Below are 14856 nucleotides of genomic sequence, written 5' to 3'. Positions count from 1 at the left end.
CAAATTCCGTGCCAAAATCGCAGCTCTACACCTGTTAGCTTTTTAAAGTCCGGTGGTAACTACTATATTAACCACCTGCTTTAACATAGTAGAACTCTGCATTAAGCCCACAGTTTGTGTTCCTTATGGTCTTCACAACAAACAGCGACTTTCTTCTCTAAACAGCATTAACCTGTTGGGCTTTGTAGGAGAGGCGTAATGTGTTTCCTGTGAGATACGAATTGACTCTGATATACATGCAGTACTGCAGAGAAAAATTTCGGTTAGGCTTAGAAACGAGTGAGCGCGAGTCTTTCACTAGCCCTGGAGGAACTGATTTCTGTCTGTGAACACATGACCATTCTGCCTGGAATGGTTCTGCTCCAATGACACTCACCAGGTCGAGACAGCGGTCATGTTATTTGCGGTCGATAATTAGGCAGAATATCACAATTTTGTCTGTCTTCCTATCTCAGTTCACATGCAGGGGACACTCGCTACGAAGGATTGGCATCTCACTTGATCAGAAGCGCCAAAGTTAAGAAGGGAATGACACGATTATTTGCCGGGTAGCAGCGGAAAGCTTCACAGTCTGAAGGCAGTTTGAATCTGTACAAGTTTAACAAAACTGTAGCGTGGTTGGGTGAGGCACTATGTTGCAATTCGCAATTCCCGATTACGTCGTTGGATTTTTCCATTGACCTAATTCTTCCAGCCGCACTATGGCCCTGGGGTCGACTCAGCCCCTAACAGAAATGAGTACCAGGAATCATCCTGGGGGTAACGAGCGGCCGGCGTGTAAGGCTGACAAGCTCACTGCCATCCGTAAGATATCGCACAGAAGATGTGGGAGCCTCAACGTCTCAACATGTGTCACCTCTCCACCTACTTTATGAAAGCACATAATCTCGGAAGTTTTCGATCATCGGGTCCACGCTGTGATGCTCAACTCCTGCAGAGCCAGTTGCAATTCTTTCTGTGGTACAGCTGCTGCACGAGGGGAGTGTGTCACTTTGAAATAGATCAAGCCCCGGCGTGGCACCAACTCGCTCGATTGCATTAGCAAATATTGGGACAAGTATGGCGCGGGGCACCAATAAAACAAGCACGTCTCATCATCCTTCCCTGGAAACTCGAAGCGTCGCGCGTATTGGTGTCCAGTTTCCTCTGAACAGAGATCGCTCCGTAAGCTCAGGCAGCACAACATTCATGCCTGTTGCGTACATCAACTGCAATGTCTGTCTGAGCAGACCGGCTGGCCTCACGTAAGGCCCGTTTCCAACCAATTTTCCTTGTTTTGGAAAAGGAGATAACCTTTCTGTCTGTACGTCTGTCTATCCCCCCATCAACTTTTGAGAGCCTGACACAATCTGTATGAAACTCGGTATGTATATCATGGCACCTGAGCCCATCTCGACGCCGTACTTCATAAATTCCTCCTTCCATCAGTCTGCATATCTCTATATGTATCTATTCTATCGTTGCTACGCAACGGCTCGACTAACATGTTCCCGCTGCAAAAAATACAGTCAACGATAGAAGAATTGTTGGATACGTCGTCTTGTATGCGGACCATGTAGTCTCAATGGAAAGTAGGCAATTGGTTTTTCCCAGAACGTCTTGTTATTTAAATACAGTTAAAATCGGTACTGGATCTGCAGTAAACTTGGAACAGTTGTTCTGTTCTTTAGGGACAAAATATTCCTTTATTGTTTCACCAAGGTAGGTATGAAGGTATTCTTTTCTTTTCTTTTTTTGTGATCACGTTATTTTCTTACCACGCCATTTTATTTCTGAAATTTGCGTTATCTTCTTTCTAATAAAACACGCAAACACGGGGATGAAGCTTCGGGTTCCATAAATGATGAGGAATTTCCTATCCTGCTGAATGTCTGATAGCGCCTCATGAATGAGCCTACCTCATAGAGTCAGTCGGCTTCTTGGGATTGCATTAGTGTGACAGAGCCTGCTGTCCTTCTCCGTACTGTACGTCAGCATGAGAGAGGCACGTACATACACACCTGCATAAGCCCTACAAGCACAAACTTAAATATATAAACACAGTAAACTAGTGGGAGGGCATCCGCATTAAGCAATAATCCGGATTAATTAAGCAAAAGCTAGCCCTAAAAAGCAAAAAATAACCCTCAGAAAACAAATAAATGGAAGATTTAATAATAGAGGTAGTGCTGATGAAAATAAATAAAAAAGAATATCACTGCAGGAATTTCTTCCTCTGTCAGAAGCTGAAATGCAGGGTCTCCCTCATCCAGCTGAAACCAATCTTAGATACGTTCTTGCGTGATTTCAGTCTCTCCAACTGCCCTCAACTCAGTCTGAAAATCCTCTTGGTCCTAAATCCCACGTGTCTTTGTAAAGTATGTACACAACTTGAACAGAATTTTCCATATTTCTATCCGGATTAAGTGTAACGGATTAGGGAGGGTTTATTCTACGTACATATACACTAGCACGCATTCACACAGAGGGCCTACATATATACACGCCGGACAGCATGCGTATAAGCGAGGGCACACCAAGGAAACTGGCAACCGCAACGCAACCGCAATTTCCGACACTTGTTTTCAGCCTGAGTTGAACACCTGATTACGGAATGGAGCAGCACAAATTGAGGAAACGGTAACATAGTTCCCTCAATTTGCGCTGCTCCATTCAGTTTTCATGTGTTCAACTCAGGCTGATAACAATTCTCGGAAATTGCGGTTGCGTTGCGGTTGCAAATTTCCTTTGTTTGCCCTCGCCCTAAAGCTCAAAATAAAATCGTTGTTCTCCTGAACACACTGCAACACTGCAACACTAATGTACCCAAATGAAATCCGGCGATGAACAATTTCCTCGCACGACAGGCCCTTTGCTAGTCCCTGTCTGTTAACATCGTGACTCAGGCGGAACAAACGTGACCAGTGAGTCACGAACAGTTGCCCTCTTGCCATGATCCTTGTTTTACGGGCTCCCAACACCAATCCAATGAGTGGATAAACCATGATCACCTCCTTGTACATTATTAGTTTTAGGAAACACAACACAGTTCAGTGTCCCCTTACGTACTGTTGGCAGCTTCATAGTTTCGGAGCTTGCAACTAAATTTCTGTTTATGAAATGTTCGCTTGAATGCTACTTCAAATCGGACACACCAATGAATGTTTATGAACTTGTGGACCATGGTGTTGTACCCATTTTCTTAGTTATTAAGTATAATTTTTGTAAGATTGGATGCTTAGGTTAAAACGCCGGACGGCTGGCCGGAAGGCGAGGAGACAGAGCCGTGGCTGACTCTTCGCATTCCTTGGCAGTCAATCGAATTGTTTTAGAAAAGACTGTTTACGCGTCAGTGGAAAGACCCGGTCAGANAACGCCGGACGGCTGGCCGGAAGGCGAGGAGACAGAGCCGTGGCTGACTCTTCGCATCAGTGGAAAGACCCGGTCAGATTTCGCTTCGCGCGACAAGGAATGTCCAGCAAGTTGCCGACCTAAGGGATTTCGCGGGAGCAGCCTTCGCGACTTGGTAAAAAGTTGAATTTTGGAACAGAGAAAACAGGCCGTTTCAGACACTCTGTTTCTAGCAGTTGCGAGAAACGGACGGACTAGAGCAAAGTGTGCCTGTAGAAAACCTTGGGATGGCGCCAGTGTTCTTCACGTGCATCATGTTCAGCGCGAGGGAGTACTTGTCCGTGGTCGGGTCACTGATTGCTTGTTAGAAATTCTGGTTCAATTGTGTTATGAGAAAGAAATACAAAGTGTTGGTTTGTGTCATTTATGGTTAGTATATTATGGGTAATTAAATTGTAGGAAGTGTAAAACCGGGGCATAGTCGAAAGTTGTGTATGCGTTGATAGGTTGTTTGATGTACTAGTGGTTTGTTTTATTATATATTACTTTTTGTTGTTGTTTTGAGAACTCGAGTTTTTGTGGGCCCTCTTATGCAAGAATGTTTTCCACCGCACAGGTTAAAAGATATCCATGGACGTCCGATAGGGGGTGAGTACAGTCACTGACCCCTATCAGGGCACAACAATGGCAAAGGCTGCAAACTCTTATTACATTTCTGTAATTTTACGAAACACTGTGTGTACCTGACGAATCCGTTCTGTACGGGGCTTGAGCACGGAAGCAAATGAACAGCCATTGTTAGGAGCCGTTATCATGAAAAATATAGTGAATTCATTGCAGGCTGGAAAAGACAGCGCGCGCTGTAGTGATTTGTAAAGCGAGGAAATCAGCGACAGTGTCATATAGTTATTTGTAGTTACGACATGTAAGTGGTCAATAAATCTAATCTATAGTCACACACACACAAATATACATGATACAAGCTTACTTTTTAGGGCAAGGAGTTGTTAGCCCCACGCCCAACCCTCAAGCTGGAGGAGATTAAGTGAGAGAAATTTGGAGAAAACTGCATAATGAGAAGCTTCATGACTTGTACTCTTCGCCAAGTAGAATTATAATGATCAAATGAAGGAGTATGAGATGAACAGGGCATGTAGCACGAATAGGGGAGAAAATGAATGCATATAGGATATTGGTGGGAAAACCAGAAGGAAAGAGACCAATAGGAAGACCAAAATGTAGGCGGGTGGATAATAATGTAATGGATCTTAGAGAGTTAGGTTTGGGTTGTACGGACTGGATTGATCTGGCTCAGGATACGGACCAGTGGAGGGCTCTTGTGAACACGGTAATGAACCTTCGAGTTTCTTAAAATGCTGGGAAGTTCCAGAGTAGCTGCACAACTCACGGCTTCTCAAGAACGACTCAGCTCCATGAAGTCAGTTAGTTTAAATCTGTGTACTTAAATTTTAAAGTTCAAATATGGCGATGCCGCGATCATTTACAGTAATGTTTAAACGGAATAGAAAGCAAAGTATTTTACGCCGTGTCTCATAAATCTTGTCTGTTAGAAATAAAAATAAAAACTAAGCACATGAAAAACATCTGCTGACATGTATACAGCGTAGCAGCACCACAAAGAACCAAATGCCACAAAAAGAGAACAGATGCAACACAAGCCATGAACTGCTTTAAGGAATTTCATATTACATCCCTATCCCGCCTCTAAGCTGCGATGCTAGGAATGTGAACAAGATCTCGCATTTGAACATTTCGAAGTTTTCGCAATCTGAAAACGCGTGCGCATTTGTAGTCTGGTTCGTCTACGCTCACGTTTAAGTGAAAAGGCAATTTGTATCACATGGTTTGCCAATTTCTGTGGGTCACGTAAGGATGTATAGGGGATACAATCTTAGACAAAAGTAGCAGAATTCCAATTTGACGAATATCTGCAATTTGCATGTCTTAAATAAAGTCAGAAGCGACGTGATTATTGTGACAGGTGAACCCACTGCATAGAGAAGCGTCGCTTCTTATGTAACGCATTGTCAAGACAGTCAGTGACAACCAGCGTCCGTTGCTTGTCAGAAGCTAGCGATTCCTAGGTAACGAAGTGTTTGAGGCAGTTGCATGACAACAGCGTCCATTGTAAGTCAATGGCTAAGTAAACATCTATTCTCGTAGCAACGAGAGAGTCGTTGGCATGACAGCAAGGAAACTGAATTATTTGACAAGGTGTCTGCTATTCGGTACGCCAAGTATCTACCTCAGGGAGATTATGCCAGATATGACGACAGAAGATCAGACCAGGGCGAAGATTAGATCAGAAAACCCCAGAGAGAAGTGGGGGAAAATCAGATCAGATCAGATCAGATCAGATCATAGAAGTGGGGCCATAGGTCAGAGAAGTGAGGTCAGATCAGAGACGACGGACTAGGCAGGTCGTATCGCCTGGAAGAAGTTATGTCAGAGTGACTGTAGTGACTGTAATTATAATCGTGAACGAGTTGTCCAATAAAATTACTTCGTCTAAAGCCGCAACGCAGCAATTATTTATCACGGAACCCCGAACACGTGACATTATTAATTTCTCCTAAACGGTGCAGCGTACATAAATTAAACTTTGCAACAATATTCCTAAAGGCTGAACCTATAAGTGTAAATTTTTTGAAACTCATTGTACCATTTTTACATGTTTTCCCTCTACTATAATGTACGAGGTGACGAACTTCCACAAAATCGCGCACAAATTTAGTGACAATTTAAAGCGCAATAACTTTTGAACTTATTTGTGAATTGAGTCCAAAATGTTACGTATTTCATAATTAAAGAACGAAGGATATGTATAATTTGTATCCATTTTTCCCTTTTTTAAGTATCTCCTATAAGTGTGAACTGGAAAGTATTGTGACGTATTTGCGCTATACAGGACACCCCCTCCAGCGGTGACGTAACAGCATCGGAGCAACTGCCGCTGCTACGGTAACAGGCCAATCAACACTCCGTCCCCTTCCCCCGCGGTGACGTAACAGCACTTCCCACTGTGACGTAACAAATAGACACCGCTGGTAACACGAGGCAACAGGGAACAGTATAAAAAGCCGGCTGAGCAGTACGAGTATGTGAGGAGAGTGTGTGATCAGGAGTGACACAGTGCGGATCGTGAAGTCGCCGAGTGCAGCAGAAGTCTAGCAGTCGCCGAGAGCAGTGGATGTAATTGTGATACTGCAGATGGCAGTAGTTGTGTAATTGTGAATTGTATAAGTGTACGAGCGAATGTGGAATAAATTCGCTATATTCAATACGGCGTGAAGTTATTTGTTGCGTGACACACCCAACACGTGACAGTATTATAAGGAAGCGGTCGTGGCCTATTCGATGTACTACCCGATATTTGCTTGGGTGGCCTGAATGAAACCAGAAAACCAAGTAAGGATATTCGGTGTCTCCACCGAGAACAGAACTGAAAACCTTTCCAATACGAGTCTAGAGAGTTACAATTAAGCCGGCCTGCTTGGTACCACTTACCAAGAACAAGCGTTGCGAGATATCGAAATGGAAGAATATGGCAGAACTAAATGCATAGCGTAGTTTGTTGAGGCCCTGTTCTACAAGTCGGAAGGTCGCGGGTTCGATTCCCGATGAGGTGATTGGTTTTATCCTAATGAACTAATCCTTCTAGGCGCATTACAGCCTTGGGATCGAGTCTGCCTCTAACAGAAATGAGTCCCAGGAATCTTCCTGCTGTTAAAGGGCGGCCGTCCGGAGCGTAAGGCTGACAAATTCACCGCCATCTGTGATCCGATTGTCTAGAAAATGTGGGAGCCTCGCCGTCTCACAACACTATGGCCCTCCGTGGCACGTTACAGGGATGGCGCACAATTTGCCTGAACATTTCACAGTTATTCAGCACGTCAGGAGTTCTCTGGTACTTTGGAGACCGTAATTTCATGGCCCAGTCCTTAAAATTCTGCCAGTGGACTCTACCAAAAGCCAGTTCAATCCACTTCACACTGCGTCCAGCCGATTCTTCTAATGTCATCCTCAGTTTCGGGCCCGGGTATCCTACCAATCTGTCCCTCCCGTCTCTTCCCTTTTGAGTTAATGACATTTCACACGAATTTCACGTTAATTTCATTACTTTAGTTGTTACTCTGTTCTCAAGCAAGACTCTCCGCTGCCCCCCACACCGACATGAGGTAAAAGGTTACAGTGTATAGGTTTACATAAACAGAGCAGTCGGTGCAGCTATTGGCTACAGGCTGGTTCTGGGGGTACCGGGGGTACAGCGGCCGGGGCGTGAGACCGACCACTAATCCCCCATTAGTGCCGGTGTCAAGAATACGTGGATCTATACATCCACTCCCGTATACGCCTTCATTGCGTCGTGCTTTACATTTACATAAACATTAAGGATAGATGCATTTCCTGAATGGAAACAGAAATATAAAAGAACAGCAGGATACTCTCATCTAGAACTTGACGACGTCTAGTCTAGTAAACATTTACAGAAATTTCAGAAGATCACATCCCCCCCCCTCGGGTTTTCATGGCTGATGATTCAGCAGCAAGTACAATGAAGCTGAATATTCGGCTTGATACCTTTTGATCCTGCAGATGGAGGCAATAACTTCCTTCGAAACGTCACTACACGGTGTCATATCACTATTCTTCATAGTGTCAGCCGCGAGAAACTCAAAATCTCGACATCAGATGACAGATGATACTGACCTGAAAGTTAATTTGCTCGCAATTTCCGTTTTCTCTGCACTCACGGCATTACTGAAGGCCTTTTAGCAAGACGACAGTTTATAACAGATTATTAGTGCTGTTGGCGACTCACTGAAACAGAACGACTTAACCAGGGACCCACTTATCAGCTGCCCCCACCACGTAACATAACCTAAGCGTAAACTGTACTCCTTTACAATTTTCCTTCACTTACTGAAGACATCGCCGAAGGACATGTCTCAAAGCCATCAAGAAAACAGATTTTCGCGTGTTCCATGTCAACACACAATTCGAAAGCATTTTGCCGCAAGCCTGTTTGTTCATTCGCTTACTTTCCGATATCATACACTCATCAATGGCCCTTTGTTGGCGCCTGGTCGCTTTTCCGGTTTCCTAATCCTATACAGACATGGTATAACTCCTTGGACGGGGGATCAGCCCGTCCCAAGGCCGCTGCCCTACACGGAAGACAGCACAAATGCAGAAAAAACGCAGACAGATATCCATGCCTCGAGTGGGATTCGAACCCACCACATGTGACATTTCGGCTACCAAATACGATACACAGAAGCCCCCCCCCACACACACACACACAGTATAAAGGTGGCTGCAGACAAAAACATCTGAAATCGACACAACCAAATTACGACTATACTCAGAACTGCCCCCCCCCCCAACATTCCGATCTGGGCATGAACTGTCTTCGTACGCTCGAACACTTGGGTCGTGTGTTCGAATCCCACTCGAGGTATGGTTGTCTGTGTGCGTTTATTCTGTTTGTGTTGCCCTGTGAGTATGTAGAGACCTTGCGACGGGCTGATCCCCAGTCCAAGGATTCCTATCGCCTGTGTATGGGATTACGAAAAGTGATAAAGCGACCAGGGTCCGACGAAGCGATGTAGAGCCATTGATGAATGAATGAATGAATGAATGAATGACGCACAAATATTTTGAGGCGTCCAGCTAGGTACTGACGGCTCCACATCGTCAGACTTCACTTGTTGGATAACAGTGTAAAGTGTCTACACATGTCAAGTTTTGTGAAAATTATGGGGCATCCATTTTCAGGCCTAGAATTTTATTTGGCACTTATCAGACCACAGAATCCCATACAGCAATCAGACTACTCGTCTTGCTGCCTGCCTGCTTGGCTTTCTCTTCCACCCTGAGCATGGACGCGATACTCTACTCCGAAACGTTGCTGGATTTCTACCAAACTACATGGCGCTACAACCTAGAATATCGTTCTCTTCGCAGTTTCCACTGTGACAGTCACGAATTCCATTTACTCAAAAACGATTTATTGTAAACACTTCTGTACAATACAACAAACATTTTGTTAGTGTGCCTACGTACACTTCGACCCCCCTAGATCTTATCTTCTCACAGTTGTGAATATGGAGACTGTCATCTAGGGATATATAACAGCATATGAGTCGCTAGATGGCTACTGACGTTTCGAAGAAACCAACTACCTCCTTCTTCAGGGTAAATTCATAATTCAGAGGAGAGCAGTCTTCATATTTTAATATTGTGGCGTCTAGACCCGTTGTTAAGCGGTGACTCTGTAAATAGCTTAACTACCGCAACATACACGCAGAAAAAAATTAATAACTATGTTTTCCATGTGGTCCGTGCAGAGATTTTATAACCCGGAGGTCTGAAGCTTAGTCAGTTCCCCCGTGTGGAGGCGAGATCGAATACCTCCACCGTGACCCTGCGAGTCGTAGGAGGCGACGAAAAGGGAAGTCTCAAATCTGAGACAGTAAAATATTGTCGCGAGTCCCAACGGACTCAGACCCGAGAATGACTGCACTGGCAAGGGCCAGCAGCATACCTGCATACAAAAGGCAGACCCGTCCTCTCGTCAGAGAGGGCGCCCCACAAAAACAAGACCGTAAATGCCAAAGAGTAATAAAAGGCAGACCCGTCCTCTCGTCAGAGAGGGCGCCCCACAAAAACAAGACCGTAAATGCCAAAGAGTAATAAATATCTGGTCATGAGCCCTATATGGGGCTCGACACCAAGATTTACTGACTGACAGACTGACCGTCAGCTGCAATGTGACTTGGACTTAGTCAGTTCTGTACGGGAATCTGTGAAGAGAGGAGTTGATCCCGGAGGCAGAGGAATGGTCATTGTTGGAGCTGTTACCAGGAAACGTCTAATAACAGACTAATAACAGTAGACTGTGTATTCTAGTGAACTGAGAAGTGTAGAAATAAGGACAATATTTTAGTTATTTGTAGTTACGACCTGTAAGTGCTCAGTAAATGTATTCACCCCTCCAAATTCCCTCTATAGTCATACAAACACGTGATAATAATTTTCGATACCAGAATGAACAAGTAACTAAAGTGAGAACACAGTATTCCTCCATTCAGAAGTTGTGTAAACAAATTCTTGCGTATCTGCAAATAAGCCCAAAGGAACACGAGGAACACGCAAAATAGTATGGAATGTATTTGGAAAAAGCATACACGTATGTCTATTTTCAATTGGACCTTGGAGTCGTGTACATGGACGCATCTGCAATGCGAGGGGGCTAGTTCTTGTTAAATATGGAATTTCACAGGTGGCTTTAATTTTATTTTGGTACGTATCATTACAACATTTACTTCAAGCAGCTCATGTAACGCCTGCAAGGCCGCGCCATAGCTCAAGCGGTTAGTCGCTGGTTTTCCACCGCTGCGGCCCGGGTTCAATCCCGGGTTTGGTCAAGTGGGATTTGTGGCGGACAAAGTGGCGCTGGGGCAGGTTTTCTCCGAGTACTTCGGTTTCCCCTGCCAATCTTCATTCCTCCAATTGCTCCACGATCACCCTCGCCTATCATCTGGGGCTGGTACAATAGGCCAGAAGTGGCCGCAGTACAAGGGACTTAGTCCCACCCCACTAACAACAAAGAAAACGCCTGCAAACTGAGCTTGACGCCTGATTCTGCTGGTTTCTTGCCTTGCTTACTCTTCCACCCTGATGATAGGTTCAATATGTTACTCCGAAAATATCTACATATTTCACGGCGTTACAACTCCCACAGACCGGGCTCTTCACAGCCAATGGTCTGGGAACCTCAGATCTAACAAACTGTTAATAAATTTCTCGAAAGGCTCATCATATAAACTTGATTACGTGGACAGTTTTCCAAGTTTGCTCTGTTTCACGAGAAGCCCCATTAGAATCGCGCATGCAATCCTTGCCTCCGCTGCACACCCCACCCCTCTGCAGCCTTCTTCTCTTCAGCCTGCTTATGACATATACAGGGCGGTGGGAAATGAGACTATCAAAACAGACACCTTCAGCCAGCTGTAAACTGGTCCAGAGAATAGCAATTCTCCTCGTGAGTACTGGAGACGCAGTCAATCGAAATACCGGCCAGGTCACCCAGTAGACCCAGCATCCTGGCACAGTTGTTCTGCGTGAAGCTCCTCATTTTACCTCCTGGCTAACTCCGGTAAAACACAGCAGGACCGCTCCCTTCCAAATCTTTAGCCCTTCATTAGTCCTGATCATGCCATCAAATTCGTCGTTACACAATATCAGCAGCTGAAACAACGTCGCTAAATAACTTTTTTTATAATTTATCTGGGTGGGGTGAGACTGAGTCAACTTGGTACGCCGGTCCTATTCTACCAGCTCCGAATGATAGACGATGATAAGTGTGGAGCAGTCGATGGAATAAGAATTGGTAGGGGAAACGGAAGTACTTGGAGAAAACTTGTCCCAGCGCAACAGATAAATAACCTAAGAATCGACCACGAATCAAACATACATTACACTGCACATACTTACGGGCGAACAGAAGCAGTAAACAAGTGTCATCACTGCGGGGAAGAAGAATGTTGGATCCAAAACACTCACTCACACGCACACACACTGACTAGGTCACATAATATTATCATCACATGAGCCCACATAACAGCATCACAACGTGTTTTCTGCAGGTCTCTTTTCCCGGGCCCCTGCAGCTGCGTAAATACACACCGCGTTCTGACAGCGACTGGCTGCTTGCCTCAGCTGCTCCTAGATCCAGAGCCATTCCCCGCCCCCTCCACCAACATGCTGTCCCCCTCTACCGCCCGCCAGTGATCCATTCATCGGCGCCTTCCAAACTGTCGCATTTCCCCACTAATACTTTGTCTGATCCTCACCGTATTAAACCATCGGATAAGCTCTGAATCAATCTATTTAACATCCTGGAGATCCATTCATTTACAGCCAAACTAGCGCCGAGAGGTAAAGCTCTGGGGCGTCCGAGTTCGAAACCGGCCGTTTTACCGAGTCTCAATATTCGACAGGCGGGTTAGAAACCAGCCTCCTTCCAGATTCTTGCCTCTTCATTGCTCATGTTCGTCCCAACCCGACGCATCCCTTTATCTATAACTTCAAAATTGCAAAGAAAGATGTGAAATCCAGTCAACCACATATAGCGACTGGCTACGGGCTGGAAGACCGAGGGGACGGAGTTCAAGTCCCAGAATTTTCTCTTCTCCACGTTGTCCAGACTGACTATATGGTCCACCCAGCGTCATATCCAGCGGGTACCAATGGCTTTTTCCCCGGGGGTAAAGCGGCCGGGGCGTGAAGCTGACCTCCAACTAGTGCCGAGGTCGAGGAAATGTGGATCTATACATCAACTCCCCCATTCGCCTTCATATCGTAGTGCTTAATTAGATTAGCACAGGGACTTTACCTTTTCACCTTATCTAGCAGTCTGACTAGAGATAAAGCTCTATGCTCGTAATCGGGAGTTTCTGCGCTCGAATCTCGGGTATCTTGATTGAGTTTTTGTCACGATTTTCTTCAGTCCTTCCAGGAAAATGCGGGGATACTGCCTTGATTAAGCCACGGCCACTTCCTTCGAAATCCTTTCCAATTCATCTTGCACAGCAGTCACCCCCACCAGCTGAAAGTGTCGTTAAATAACCCCAAAAGAAATTCAGTCGGTACGGCATAGGGGACGAACGCTTCCTTGCAATCTGCCGTTCATAATCACACAAACCTGTGTAGTTTAGTGCCCTGCTATAAAGTGCTACGAATTAAGATTTCATCACCACAGACAGTCCGCAACATTTCACAAGTCTCTACTGGCGTTCCACCCAGTTCAAAACAAAATTTGATACTGTCACGTGTGGGGGTGTAACTAAAAACAGGATGCGGGTTTGTGAATGGATATATTGGACATTTATACATACCACTCGGAACTACAAGTAATTACAGCGCTGTCGCTGATCTCCACAGTTTAAAAATCACTACAGAACCCGTTGAGCCACTTGCCAGCCTGCTTCGTCATCATAAGTTCCATGGTAACGGCTTCTGCCAGTGGTGATTCTTCAGCTTCACGCCTTCAGGTTCTATGTATCTTCACAGCCTCAGTTCTCAACTAACAACTGCCAGGCTTGAGGCCATTTCACACCAAACTCGTCTTCTCTTCAACCCCTTTCAACTGAGTGTCGAGTCGAGTCTTATATTACGACCGACGGTCAGTCGGCCAGTGTGTCTTGGAATAAAGCACCCATCTGGGGCTTACGACCAGATTCTTATTACTGTCAGACAGTTGCGGGTTTGTTGATGTGGGGCGCTCTGCGAGGGCCAGCAGCAATTGTAAACGACAGACCCGTCCTCTATAATTGCTGCTGAATCTCGCCAGCGCAGGCATACTCAGGTCAGAGTCCCGTGGGACTCACGAACATATTTTACTGTCTCAGATTCGAGACTTCCTCTTTTATCGCCTATGACTCACAGGGCTCTATGGTAGAGGTATTCGACCCCGACTCCACTCTGTCAAAGTCAAAGTCACACTGCGACTAACGGTCAGTAATGGCCTGATATTTAGTACTGTTTGATAGTTACGGTCTTGTTTTTGTGGTGTGTCCTCTCTGAGAGGACGAGTCTCTTTTATATGCTGCTGACCCTAGCAAGCGCAGTCTCTCTTGGGTCCGAGTCCCTTGGAACTCGCAACCATATTTTACTGTCTCAGATCTGAGACTGCCCTTTTCGTCGCCTCCTACGACTCGCAGTGTCATGGTGGAGGTATTCTACCCCGCCTCCACACGGGGTTCTCCACTGTGTCAAAGTCACATTGCGACTGACAGTCAGTCAGTCTTGGTATCAAGCCCAACCTGGAGTTTATGAACAGATATTTATTACTGTTTGACAGTTTCGGTCTTGTTTTTGTGGCGTGCCCTCTCTGACAAGAGGACGGGTCTATCTTTTGTTAGTCATTATCTGCAGTAGTAAGTCATTTGTCATAATGTACAGGATATTTATATTTTACGCGTTAAACATGTTAATAAATGTATATAAAATATATACAGGGCCTCTGCCAGTTCAGCAGATTATGTCCTACTTCTAGTAGCATCCGCTACAACGGCAGTCTAGTCATTTGAACGGCCGTATGCTTGACCGCCGCAAAGTTTAAGCATCTTATACTTTTTATGTCGAGCTTCGCTTTGTCCATTATTGCGAACATTTTCGTTATCAAGATTTTGTATGGCTTTTGCTTGTTGGCTGCATAATTTTGTTATACATGTATAATTATATATGTACGTATGGAAGCGTGAAAGCCATGTGTAAGTTGTGAACCAGTGTGTGCCTTGGAAAATTGCCAACGGTGCAGAGGACCTTATTTTGCAGGCGCTGCAATTTCATTATATGGGTATGTGCCGCGAATTTCCAGATGGGACTAGCATAAGTCATTACAGATCTAATGAGAGTTTTGTGGAGGGTCAGCTTAATGTTTGCGCTTAATCGCTCACTTCTGAATAGGGAATACAATCTTATAAATGTTCTGAAGGC

At 45.1% G+C, this 14856-nt stretch overlaps 1 long non-coding RNA gene across 1 annotated transcript in view; it reads right to left on the bottom strand.

Annotated features, from left to right (window-relative positions):
* LOC111874597 overlaps positions 1–12045 on the bottom strand; it is a 60266-nt gene extending 48221 nt beyond the window's left edge. The window contains exon 1 of the long non-coding RNA XR_002844591.2: positions 11851–12045. This is a non-coding gene — a long non-coding RNA (uncharacterized LOC111874597). The remainder of the gene's footprint in view (positions 1–11850) is intronic.
* Between the last annotated feature and the right edge of the window lie 2811 nt (positions 12046–14856).

Source organism: Cryptotermes secundus, unplaced genomic scaffold (assembly GCF_002891405.2).
Source record: "Cryptotermes secundus unplaced genomic scaffold, Csec_1.0 scaffold1415, whole genome shotgun sequence".
In the NCBI taxonomy this organism is placed as follows: domain Eukaryota; kingdom Metazoa; phylum Arthropoda; class Insecta; order Blattodea; family Kalotermitidae; genus Cryptotermes; species Cryptotermes secundus.
Note: the sequence above shows the minus strand (reverse complement) of the source record. Positions and strands in the feature narration are given on the sequence as shown.